Below are 12970 nucleotides of genomic sequence, written 5' to 3' on the forward strand. Positions count from 1 at the left end.
TGACCGTGACTTATACATTGTATGTTGTAGTTGTTGAACTCGTCTTTGGGCTATGTTTTGACCCTCGTCTAAGGCCTAACCTAAGGTGGTTTTTGGGTGGTTGTCTCGTGGGTTGAGTTAGCGTAGCAGTGGTGGCTAGTGGTGGCGGTATAGGTGACTGTGTATGGCGGAAACTAGGGCTGTTTTGTGGAGGGTATCTGGTTGTGTTGGTGTTTGTTGTGTATGGTGTTGTTGTTATTAGTGTTGTTTGTCGTTGTTGTTGCTGCTGGGGAGGCTTGTTGTGGTCGTCAAGAGGCCACGACCAGCGTGGCTAAGTGAGGCAGTGGTGGTGCGGTGTAGTGGTGGAAAGGGTGATGTGTAGGTGTGGAGTCGTGTGTGTTGTTGTTGAGGGTGTTGTTGGTGTCGTGTGTCGGGGGCGGTTGGGTTTGGCCTAGGTGGTGGCTTCCGGTGCTGGGCAGGGCCACGATCAACCATGGCTAGGTGGTAGTCCACGGTGCCGGGTGGTTGACAAAAGACTGAGTGGATTAGACGGGTTTTTGGTAACTTTAAGACGGTTTTAATTAATTAATTACGTATTTAATTTAATTAGTTAGTAATTATATTTAATTATCGTAATTAGGTAGGGACATTATGGAGGAGCACATTTGATCCGGGTGCTTTATTGTTTAGCGGGATTGCTAAAAGGTGGGTTTATCCTACTCAGTTTCAATAATGTGTATGTTTGTTATTGGGTCATTTGTCATTACTTGATTTATATGAGACATATTGCATATCATATTGGGGAATGTGTATCATGATGAATCAAGAATGGGCATTTTGTGTGGTATCTTAAATTTATGATGTCTAGCATATTGTAGATACCCGTATCCGTCGATATTGGAATTTAAAGAGAACCCGACAAACACCCGATGATGATAGGACACATGTATTTATTTAGTTGTCATTGTCATTATTTGGGTTAGTTTTACGATGTAGAATGAGCGTTGTCGACGGAGTATTTTAATTTAAATGATATTTAAATTAAGGTCTTTTTTTTTAGGTGATTTCAATTTATTTTATTTTATTTTGAATTTATTTTCTTAAATTTATTTTATTGAAAATAAAATAAATATTTGATTCGAAAAAATCATTTTATGAGTATATTTGATTTGAAAAATCATTTATTTTAATGTGTTAATTGATTTGAAAAATCGATTTAAAAATCGAGAAAAACTCGTTTTGAACACGCGTTTTGGAGCGCGATTTTAGCTCGGTTTTTGAGCCCGTTTTCTTTACGAGTTGGCATGAATATCGAGTACACTAACCAACCTAAGCTTCTACCCTTCCAATCCCAGTTCGAACCCCATAACCACGGCCCAAATCATGCCCCAAATCACCCCCAACATCCCGCAAAAACACGAAGCAGCCCCCCCTGTTTTGCAGCTCAATCCCGAGCCCAAAACCCGCTCCAAATACTACCAAAACCCATGCCCATTAACCCTAACCCATAACCTAATATCCTACCCATATTACCTTACCTTAAACACCAAGAAAACCCCCCATACGAACCCTAGAAAACCCCCCAAAAGCTGCTGGACAGCAGCTATGCTCAGCCGAGCCCGTCTGCCTCTCCTCTCTTTTACCCTACTTTAACTCCTTATAAATACCCACCCTTCACCATAAATTCATTCCTCTAAGTTCTCCACATATACAACCGTCACTTACAAGCTTTAAACTACAGAAACAAACCCTAATTGCCTCTCAAAAACCCTTCACAAAACCGACTTGCAAATTGGAACAGTTTGTGTGTCCTCTTTGAAATACAATTCGTTCCTCCTTCAAACATCCATTAAAATTCGAGTTTCTTGTTCCTAATTAACCATAAAACATCCATCTACACATTAGACAAATATTTACGAGCCAAATTGCCCTTGAGAGTACACGAATTCCCTCGAAAAACAGAGTGTTATACACTCTGTTTTCGCGGCTTTTTCCTGTCTGTCCAGTTCTGTTTGTGCTCGTTTTTCGTGCCCAAGAACTCAAAACAAGCAGGGATTGTTTTAAGATCTCTATTCTCCTCTCTTTCTAGTTTTCAAAACATCTTTTAAATTGAATTTTTATCGTGAAACGAGAGAGAAATCGCTGTTTGAAAGGTGCTGTCCAGATTCGATAAAAACGTATTGTTTGCTTTGTTTCTTCGTCGACGACGGCCTCTCGAGATAAAATCTACCATCGATTACGACCCATGACGGTTTCAACGATACATGTAGGTTGAGGGTGCATCAAATCCTCCTCTTTCTTCCCTTTATTTCGTTTTTTTATGTTTGTTTTTTTATAGTTCGTTTTTGTTTGTTTATCGTTTTTGTTTATCGTTTGTTCTTATTAACTATGAAACTAGTTTAGTCCGAGTATGAGTTAAAGTACCACCATGAACACCCGCGTTGACTTGATATGGGAAAGAAACCGCTACATCAGTCGGTCGTACACCCCCGTCTCATTTACATATCCTCGTGTTCAAGGTAGGGCATAAATAAAACGGATTTTTGACTTCGCTCTTCGCTTTTGACCCCTCTCTTCTCTCGTGTGATTCGACCTACCCCTGGACCATTTACATGTTAATACGACCTCTGATTGTTAACATATGACTTATTTAGACGACATTCGATCATTTAAATAACCTAATTAGACATGTTAGAGTGCTTCGACATAGCTTTTAAAATCAATCGACAATTCTGTAACTTAATGAACGCATCTCTCTCTTTCACCTAATTTCTCGCTAGTATAAGAGTGCGTGACTAGCACCTTCTTATTAACACTCGACGAGTTAATTTAATTAGCGAACTTGACCTAATTTGACCCCTTAGGCCGTGTAGAACACCCGGTTTTAGGCGAAGCCTTCTGACCTCTTTTTTTGTCATCGATTTCTAATGTATGTTCCGCATCGCTTTGCAAATCCATCTAACCTAATGAATCTAACCTAGGAACTAGGATAGCCATGTATGAGGTCGTGTTTGGCCGTGTCTTTTGTATCCCTTTTCTCGTTTTTTATCTTAGTCTCATTGTTTGTATCTTGTAATCAATTTGTGTTTATCGAGTCGCGTTTTGTAACTTGTTTGTAATTAGTTCTCCTTTATCGAGTCAAACGATTTCTAAAAACCTTAGTTTTGTTTAGTTAGACGGTTGTGCCCCAATGCAAGTGAGAGCGTAGTAAATCGCATGTTGTTTAAAGCAACATGGCCCGATTTATGCTAATGCATGCTTTGGTGTGTGGCCCAATGTCTAATTCGATAAGATTAAGTGGAAGCACGCATTACGAGGAGTGACCCAAGGCCGTGAGTCATGTAGGCTGTGAGTCACCCCTTTGTGCACGTTTTCCTAGGCCGAATGGCCATGTGTCGTGTATGGTGTCGTATATAGCAATTGTATTTAGATCGAGTTGTATCTTTAATTTATTGTTGTGTCGGCATGAAATGCCTGGTTTGTAATAGATAGATCCCAAGGCTCCCCCATTCCCCCTTAAGCCTTGTTTGCTTTGTTTTGTATGTTGTTAGATTAATCAACCCACATGTTAAATTACAACTTTGACAAAGTTAGTTTAGTTGCATTTAAAACGACATAGAAATTGTTGTCACATGTTAGGGTTTAAAACGATGTTTGCATATCATATATCGTAGTAGCTATGACCTTGTTTGAAATCCGACACTTGACTTAGTAGAGGCCGTTATCGACGGGCGGGGTTAGGTGTCCTTATGGGCTTCCTAACACGTACCCTCACCCCTTACTCAAGATCTATGGTTTGTGGATCCGTCTAAATACCATTGGATTACGAGAGTCATTCAAATCGAGTGATATAGGGTACAAGTCTTTATCTTTAATCACTCGTAGTCGATTGGCCTTATGCTTTTCGATGAAAGGTGTAAAGTTGACTTGAACGGTTCCAAGTTCCCAAAAAACTTGGTGGCGACTCTAATTGGTCTTAATTCGATTCGAAAGAACCTCGAGTCGATTATGCCTAGTGTGGATCCCATGGGACAGCTTCCGAGGGCCTTGTCCTGATTTGGCGACTCACTGGGAAAAGAGGACTAGTTACACTTTGTTTCTAGGGTCTTTTTCTCCGAGGTGAAACTTGAAAAGAAAGTGTTGGAAAGTAAAACATTACTCATAGTGCTACGATTCATGCATAAACCCTTAAGGATTTTTCCGGGCCGTCCCAACGTTTCTTTGTGATGCGTGGGGGGCGACGTCCCACTATGCTAGGAAGCTGCACATTGCTCGCTTCCACTTCACCTCGCGTGGTTCTTGATGGTGGGGACGCTCTTCTAGGTACTTTACCTTAAGGCCCTTGCTCTATAAGACCGAAAAAGGATGGAGGGCATAGACCTTCTTGTAGAAGACTTGCCGAGACTTAGAGATGTCTAGGAGCATACATCCTTATAACATGAGAATGACAATGTGCAAGGTGTTTTCCCGAGTCTTTTCAAAATTTTCCATGTCCTTTTCAAAACCGAACTTTTGAACACCTTACTTTCAAAATAGCATGGTTTTAAAAACGCGAATCTTTGCCCAAATAGGACTAGAAATTTCGGCCAAAATGAGCTTTTATAGCTGCAGATGTCTTGCCCATTTCAAATCTCATTTTCAAATCGATCCTTCGTTTTTTTCAAATTCAATCCAAAATATTTCTTGAACCTTAACCAAGCATGAAATGCGTCGAGTCATGTCCGGGTCCTGGCCGTGTTTGGCTAGGCATGTTTCGTTCTAAGAGTCTAGAACACGACCTTGTTGGGTCACCCAAGCTCACTCTTGGGCTTCGAGTCATGTAGGTCGACCAATTGGTCTAGGATAGTCCACAGACACGTCCAAGCTAGGCCCTTTAGGACGTTTCACCCGAACCTAAGGACTATGTTGGTCCAATCACGGGTTTAGTCACACCGAGTCCGGTTTAGAATCGTGCTATGACAGTTTGAGCCATGTCGTTTTGTCGAGTCTAAAATGAATTGAGGTCTAAATCCAACCGTGAGTCGAACCTTTGGTTAGGCAGTCTCAAGTCGAGTCTTTGTTTGAGTCAAGTTGGTGTCGTGTCCTTAAGTGTGCAGGGGCTCTTACTTTAAATATTGACTCGGTTCGGGGTTTTCTTGTAGAAAGGCCGCCAAAAACCCGACGTCAAGCAATGGAAGATGCTGTTAACAAGCTCACTGAGGCCGTGAACCTCATGATGACCCGAATGGATGCAATCGAATCTAAGATGGGTGAAGATTCCCCTCTATCTACCCCACCTCTGACTGATCTGGAGAAACAGTTCAAGTTCATCGAAGACCGTCTGAAACTCTCCCAGGGGAAGAACATCCACTATGAGAATGCTAGGGCCTATGCCCCAGTTCAGGATAAGTTACCCACGAACATGGTACTCACTGACATCCCAAAGTTCAAGGGCACCAAAGATCCAGTCCACCATGTTAAGGCCTATAAAGGGTACTTAGCACTGAAGGGAGTACCTTCTTTGAAATGCTCTCTCAAATTTTTGCCCAATCTCTCGGGAGAACACCGAAGGCGTGGTTCTATAATCTTGACCTTAAGAACTTCCCCACTTTCGAAGATATTACGGTGGAGTTACGCAAGCACTATCTTGACAATGTTGAGATTCAAACCAACATAAGGACTTTGGAAGTAATGACACAGAAGGAAAAAGAGGGCTTTACTGAATTCCTCGCAAGATGGCGCGCTGAAAGCGTGAAACTAGCTAAGAAGCCTGACGAAGTTGAAATGGTAGATAAGTTCGTAAAGAATCTACGACCTATTTACCGTAATGCTCTGAAATACCAGAATTTTGGCTCTTTCAAAGAATTGATAAGAATCGGGATAAAGGTAGAAGATGATGTCATAAGGCGGGCCGAAAGGCCGAAAGGGTACCAAGGGGCCTCATCGTCTAAGGGCAAGGCCCCAGCAACGGGCCATATTGATGAAGCCATCAATCTCTTAGAAGGGCAATCGAAGAAGTCGCAGCGCCAAACACCTAGGGCATTCACCGATATCGGATGCACTTATACATACGCTCTCCAAAGGCTCATAGCCCAAGGAAAGCTGAAGCCTATTGGTCCAACTCCGGACCCTCCCGCTGAACAACAAGGCAAATGGTACAAACCAAATGCCTACTGTGCTTTCCATCAAGGGAAGGGACACGATACTGAAAAGTGCTTTAGACTGAAGCACGAAATCCAAGACATGATTGAGAGTGGAACACTCCCGATCCCAACTGTTAAACCCAATAACATCACCAATCCATTTGGCGATCACACCAACTTTGTTTCTGTCAAAGACAATGTCGATTATTCCCATCTTATCCGCCCATGTCACTTGAAAGGGGTGTTTATCGGGAAAATATTTGTGGATTGCTTTGAATTCTTGCCAAACCCGAGGAATGAAATTCAAGTCGGGAGTCTTGCTCTAGAATGTACTCCTCTTATTAACGAAGTTAATAAAAGACAATTCGATTCACCAACCTCCATCACTAGCGTAGATCCTCAGAGGACTACCTCGGGATGGAGGCAAACCATCACAGGGATCAAGGACAAGAGCCGAGCATCTAAGCTGACAGCTGAACAAGAGCAAGTTCAAGACCAGATTTGAAAATTATGAGTCGGGATCTATTTTCTTATTTTAGTCGAGTCGAGTCTAGGACTTTCTTTTCCTGAAGTTGAGCCGTTTGTTCTGCGATGACCTAGGATGTGTCCTAGGAATCGTTCCTTCGAGTCTGTTAAGCATTTCTCATTCCAATAAAAAAATTGCAGTTTCGTTTCCAAATATGTCTTGTTTCCAATCCTCAATCATTCCGAAACATGATAAAATGCACAACACACTCAAAGGCATCCCTGGGGTAGAAATATGTTCCGTTTCAAAATGTAAGGTACAATAGGATTCCGTGTTTGATTCCTTTACCTATTCCATGTCTGGCGGTAGAAAACCTCCATCAGAACCAGTGCTTTTGACAAGCTTTTAGATGATTCTAGGACGAACCCGGACTAGCTCCTTGTTTTCCATATCGATTACGGAAGGCAATCCTTTTTCCCACAGAATCATCCCCTCTTGAAGAGAGAAGATATCAACCCGTTCTAAGAAGGAATTGATAATTCTAACCCAATTTAGTTGGCGAAGCCCAGTTTTTAAGGTGTATCCATTTGTGACTAAGGGAATGAATAGAAGACCATTTTCAAGAAGAAAAGAAAAAAAGATGAAAAAGAATGAAAAGATAAAAAAAAAAAGGACGAAAAAAAAAGCAAAAGAAAAAAATGAAAAATGAAAGAGAAAAGAGATGAAAAAGAAAAAGGGAAAGAAAAAAAGAAAAGAAGAAGAAAAGAAAAGAAAAAAAAGAAAAAGAGATGTCAAAATGTTGATCGATGTTCAAAGGCGAACCCAAAATGGTCAGGTAGTACCATCAGCAGTTATCCATACTCCTAAGTCCGTCCCGAGGCATTTATGAGGGAATAGTTAGGGATTATGAGAATCAATCAGTTTGTGTTAGTACACCCAACCTTTAGGGTCCAGATATGGAAATTTGAACCCACATCGATTCCCAACCCATTTGTACTCGGGTTTCATCAAACCTGAGACACCATTTCCAACCACGTTATAAGCCATAGCCCTTGGCCTTAGCACAAGAAAATGAACCTTCAGAATGACGGTCCACTATTCAAGCCTTTTGTTACCAAGCTCCACATCTAAAAAAACCACAACCTTTTGTACCAACCCTAGACACGGGATTTAACAGTACCTTACAGGCTAGAATAGGATACGACATGATACCTTAGGTGAAACCTTCGAGTGTGTACACACAATCAAAATGCCATGTTTATGCACCTTGATCGAACTACGTCGGATTTGATTTCGCTCCACGCGAATACGTAGGCAGTCCTTCAGAATAAGGGATTCAATTCACCCATCATCCAAGTTGTCATCTTGTCGGTTTCTTATGGGTCTTAACCAAGTCTAAATGAAGCCACCTTTGTTTGAGTTGGTCTTAGTACTCGATGTAAGCTAGGATAAGGATATAGGTTCGGATGAATAGTATCAAGTCTTAGAACGAGCTTTATCTAACGGTTTAGGAAAAGATGCTGAGTCACATAGATGTGGGTTTGTGTTGGGAACAGAAAATATGAAAAAAACCGTTGAAAAGAAAGAAGGCGTGGAAGAAAAATAGTAAAAGCCCGCTGAAAAGAAAGAAGGCGGTGGCAAGAAATGATGAAAACTCGCTGAAAAGAAAGGAGGCGAGGAGAAGAGTGACAGAATGTTCCCAACAAAATTCATGTGTGACGTCTAAGTGTTCTCATAAAATCAGTCTGTGTTTAGTGTCTAGGCGAAGCTAACGTCGTTGCTCCGTGAGTTTAATCCACCTTGTCAATGTCAAGTGATCTTGATTCCCATGTGCCCTTGGGAGCACGCCCATGCCATACGGTATCTCCGTCTCAAGTCCGATGGCCTTGTGATTCCCATTTGCCATCTTTTGGCGCCATAATGGCCAATTTACATTTCTACCCCCAACAAGTCAATAATTGAATTAAAACTCGTGCACACTTAGGGTTTTATTTTCATTTTTTGTTTTACGGTAGCGGGCTACGCCCACGTTGTTTACGGGTCATACAGAGTGTCTGAGTCGTATTTCCTGCTCACCCGTCAAGGTTCGATTTTAAAAAAAAAAAGAAATTTCAAAATTCCAAAAACTTTTTGCGAATTGTGGATAGATGACCCAAGTAGTGGAATCTTTGTGGGTCGATGATCCAATCCTTCGAAATTCAAAAATTCAAAATTCAATTTTTGAAGGGCCGATGGGCCAATATTCTAAATGATGACAAATTCGAAATTCGGGCCGATGACCCAATTATTCAAAATTTTCAAATTCAATTTTCGGGTCGATGACCCCAATCTTTCGAAATTCAAAATTTCAAATTCAATTTTTGAAGGGTCGATGGCCTAACATACCAAGTGATGTCAAATTTAAACTTCGGGTCGATGGCCCAATTATTCAAAATTTTCAAATTCAATTTTCGGGTCGATGACCCAATATTTTAAATGATCCAATTTCAAGATCGATGATCCAAATGTGCTTAAGTGATGATTATTGCTCGTACGTTTTGTGTTTCAAATATAGCAGGATATGCTTGATGTGACCATAATTGGCGCATATTTAGCCTCTGAATTAGCCTTGTTTCCATGCTTTTTAGTGCTTATTTGGGTCATTTCTTATCTTTAGTTCTTTGTTTTGCATATTCTTTGAGATTTTGATCCCTTGGTAGGAAAGGAGTAAGAATCTTACATTTTCATGGCAAAACGAGACTAAATTGATCGAATTCAATGACCAAGCATCAAGGAGAGACAAGATTAGAAGGCCTTTGTACATATCATAGTAGAAGAGCAATGTTGAGGAAAGATCCTTGAGTCCCCAAGGAAATCCCCAAGGAATTTATGAAGAAAAGGGAAGAAAAGAAGAAGTTACTATGCTGACTAACAATCCGAGCGGATTGTCAACAATCCGCCCGTCTAGCCTCTGCACAATCCGAGTGTCCCGTGCCAGAATCCGCTCGGATTCCCCCTCAACAATCCGACCGGATTCCCCAGAATCCGCTCGGATTCCACCGCCCAAATCCGGCCGTCCCGACCTTATTCCGCCGGATTTCTTCACAAAGACGGGTTGTCTTCTTCAAGCTACGAAAAGAGAAGCCCTTCTCTCGAAAAATACCGGGTCCTCCTTGCTCAACTTAAAAGTGTAATTACTAGTTTAGCCCTTAGTTAACCCTAATGCATCCTCCCTAATTTTCACTATAAATACCCCATTAGGCTAATTAGAGGAGCATGTTCTTCTTATCAATAATTAGTGTAGTTAATATCAATCAAATCTCTCTTCAATATTGTAATCAAGTATTAATCAAGTTTTAATCCAAGTTTTAGTTCTTTAATCTCTCTTTTGTTCATCCTTTATTTTGGGTAATTGAAGATTATTTGGGTTATTATTGGGAGATTGACAACCTCTCAATCTAGCATTCAAGTACTTCTATTATTCTTGCTTTATTATTGGAATCATTAGTAGGTATAATCTCTTAATCCTTTTTTAATTATTGTTAATTACTTTCATTTATTCATCATGTTTCATATTGTTGGTATGATTGACAACCTTGCTAGCATGATCAACATGATAATGAGTGAGTAGTCTCTTAGCTAGGGTTAATGGGTGATTAGGGAAACCAACATGGGGAATGATTCATGCTTAAATTAATATGCTTTCATGTTTTATTTGCTTGCTTGTTTTGATCTCAACTCATGCACATGTTATATTTGATGAAATGCTAAGCCTATGAATCCTTGCATTTACTATCATCTCCTATCTTTTCAATGAGACTTGTAAGACATAACCCAACTCGAGTCTCATTAGACCATGCATGTTGTTGAGTAGGGAAGATTAAGTCGACTTGTAGGTGTTGTACAATCTAATCGATTCGGCTCCGGGACCCAAACTTTCTTAGGATTGTAAGATATAACCCAACTCAATCCATCACAAAAATAATTGCTTGCTTATAATTTGAGAACATGTTTGTATGATCATATCCCATGATTCCCCTATAATCCCATGACACCCTAGTGCCTTTAATCAATTGTTTACACCCCTTTTTATTCATCTTACTTGTTTATTTTCATTGTTATTCTAGTTTAGTAACCTTCTACATCAACCCAATTTGTGACACCCCTTAGACACCACTAGTTACAATAGAAATCTCATTTCAACCCCCGTCCCTTGGGATCCGACCTTTACTTGCCTCTTTACTAATTGTAGAGTTGCTTGTTAAGCTATAAATTGTGTTTTGATTCGACCGTGACCAACGACCACATCTTAATTTGTGAACACCTAGCGGGATCGCATAAAAAATGGCGCCGTTGCCGGGGACGGTGTTTGTTTGACTTAGATTTCTTTTTATTGTTATTAGTTGTGTCTTTCTTTACCTTGAGGAAGTAAAACTCCTCAAGGTTTGTTCTAATTGTTTTTGAGTTGTTTGATATTTCGCATGTCTAGAAGGTTACAAAGTGATTTGTTACCTTTTGACCGTGAAATCGAAAGAACCTTGACGAACAATAGGAGACTTGTTAGGAGGAATTTGAGAGGTGTTGGTGAAGTTGTTCAACCCACTAGTGAGTTTGTCAATCCTTTCGCAATAGAAGGAGAAGAAAACCCATTACACAATACCCCACAAAATCCGCCTACAATGCCAAAATTCTCGTCACACTCACTACCACCGAGGAGAATCTACCAAATGGTACTCCTACACCGCAACATCTCACCGGAAACTTTATTGCCAAGTCCGCCTTCATCCAACTAGTTGAGAGGAGCCAATTTGGGGGGATGCCTAGTGAGGATCCTCATTCTCATATGGAAACCTTTTGCGATTATTGTGATGCTATCTCTCAAACGGGCGTGACTCAAGACCAAATTAGATGGGTCTTATTTCCTTTTTCCTTAATCGGCACCGCAAAGCAATGGTTGAAGGGCCTTGATAAGGCCACCCTTGGAATAGATTCTTGGAAGAAGTTGGCTCTAGCTTTCTACAAAAAATTATACCCACCGGAAAAGACCAACATGCTAAGAGCTCAAATTACGGGTTTTAAGCAAAGGGATGAAGAGTCTTTGTATGAAGCTTGGGAGCAGTTCAAGGGAATTTGTCGCTCATGTCCTCACCATGGACTTAGCGAATGGTTTTTGGTGCAACAATTTTGGAATGGTTTATATGAAGATTCTAGGAACATTCTCAATATGGGATCGAATGGGATGTTCACCGAGATTGATGACAACCAAACTTGGAGCAAAATTGAAGAGATGGCAATCCACAATTCACAATATAGTAGGCCTCGCAAGGCTACTAGAGGAGGAAAGTATGAAGTGGACGCCGTTACTCAATTAGGTGCCCAACTAAGCTCCCATATCGATACAATCAACTTGAAGTTTGAACAAGCTATGGCTAGACTTGAGGAAAACTCAAAATCATCGAAGCATCATGTCAATGCCATGACGGCATCCTCATCAATCCCAAGTGGGATATGTGAGAATTGTGGAACTTTGGGTCATGACCCAAGTGAGTGTAGGGGAACAACCGAACAAGTTAATGCTTTCCAAGCATATAAAAGTGGTACCCTTTATTCAAATTTTTACAATGAAAACACCAAGTTCCATCCAAATCTCTCATACAAAAGTCAAAATGTTCAAAACCCTCAAACAACATACACTCCACCACCCATGAGAAACCAAAATCAAAGACCCTTTTACAATCAAAACCAAGGTTACCAAAATCAAAATCCATACAATCACCAAAATGACCAAGGTTTTGATGTCCAAAAAGCGGTCCTCCAAATGCAAAAGAATCAACAAGAATTTTTCACCCAAATGCAAAAAGATAGCCAAGCAAAAGAAACCACCATCAACAACATTCTAGCTCACACCAAGATGTTGGAAACACAATTGACTCAACTAGCATCTTCAAGCTCACAAAGACAAAAGGGGCAATTACCACCTCAAAGTAATCCCCCTAGACATGAAACGGTTAGTGCCATTCACTTGAGAAGTGGTACAAGGTATGAAGCACCAAAGAAGCAAGTTGAGGATTAAGTTGTGGAAGTTAGTGAAAAGGAAGAAATTGTGCAAAACTCCAAAGATGGAGAATCATCAAAAGAAGAAAGTTCAAAGAAAAATGAAGACAAGGCCAAGGAGAAGGAGCCCATTGTGATTAGACTTCCTTTTCCAAGTCGTCAAGCTAAGCCCAAATTTGATGATCAACTTGGAAAATTCATGGAAATTGTGAAGAATTTAGAAGTCTCAATTCCTTTCACGGAATTAATCAATCACGTTCCGGCCTATGCGAAGTACATGAAAGATATCCTCACAAAGAAGAAGTCAATCCGGAAACTTGAGACTATCGCCTTCACTAAGGTGAGTAGTGCAATACTTCAAGGGAGTTCA

General features: G+C 40.6%; 1 non-coding gene across 1 annotated transcript; it reads right to left on the minus strand.

Annotated features, from left to right (window-relative positions):
* Positions 1-11596: 11596 nt before the first annotated feature.
* On the minus strand, positions 11597-11703 carry LOC141634822 (small nucleolar RNA R71). The gene has a single exon (XR_012539542.1). It is a non-coding gene; the product is annotated as a small nucleolar RNA R71 (small nucleolar RNA).
* Positions 11704-12970: the final 1267 nt, after the last annotated feature.

The sequence above is a fragment of the Silene latifolia genome, chromosome Y (assembly GCF_048544455.1).
Source record: "Silene latifolia isolate original U9 population chromosome Y, ASM4854445v1, whole genome shotgun sequence".
In the NCBI taxonomy this organism is placed as follows: Eukaryota; Viridiplantae; Streptophyta; class Magnoliopsida; order Caryophyllales; family Caryophyllaceae; genus Silene; species Silene latifolia.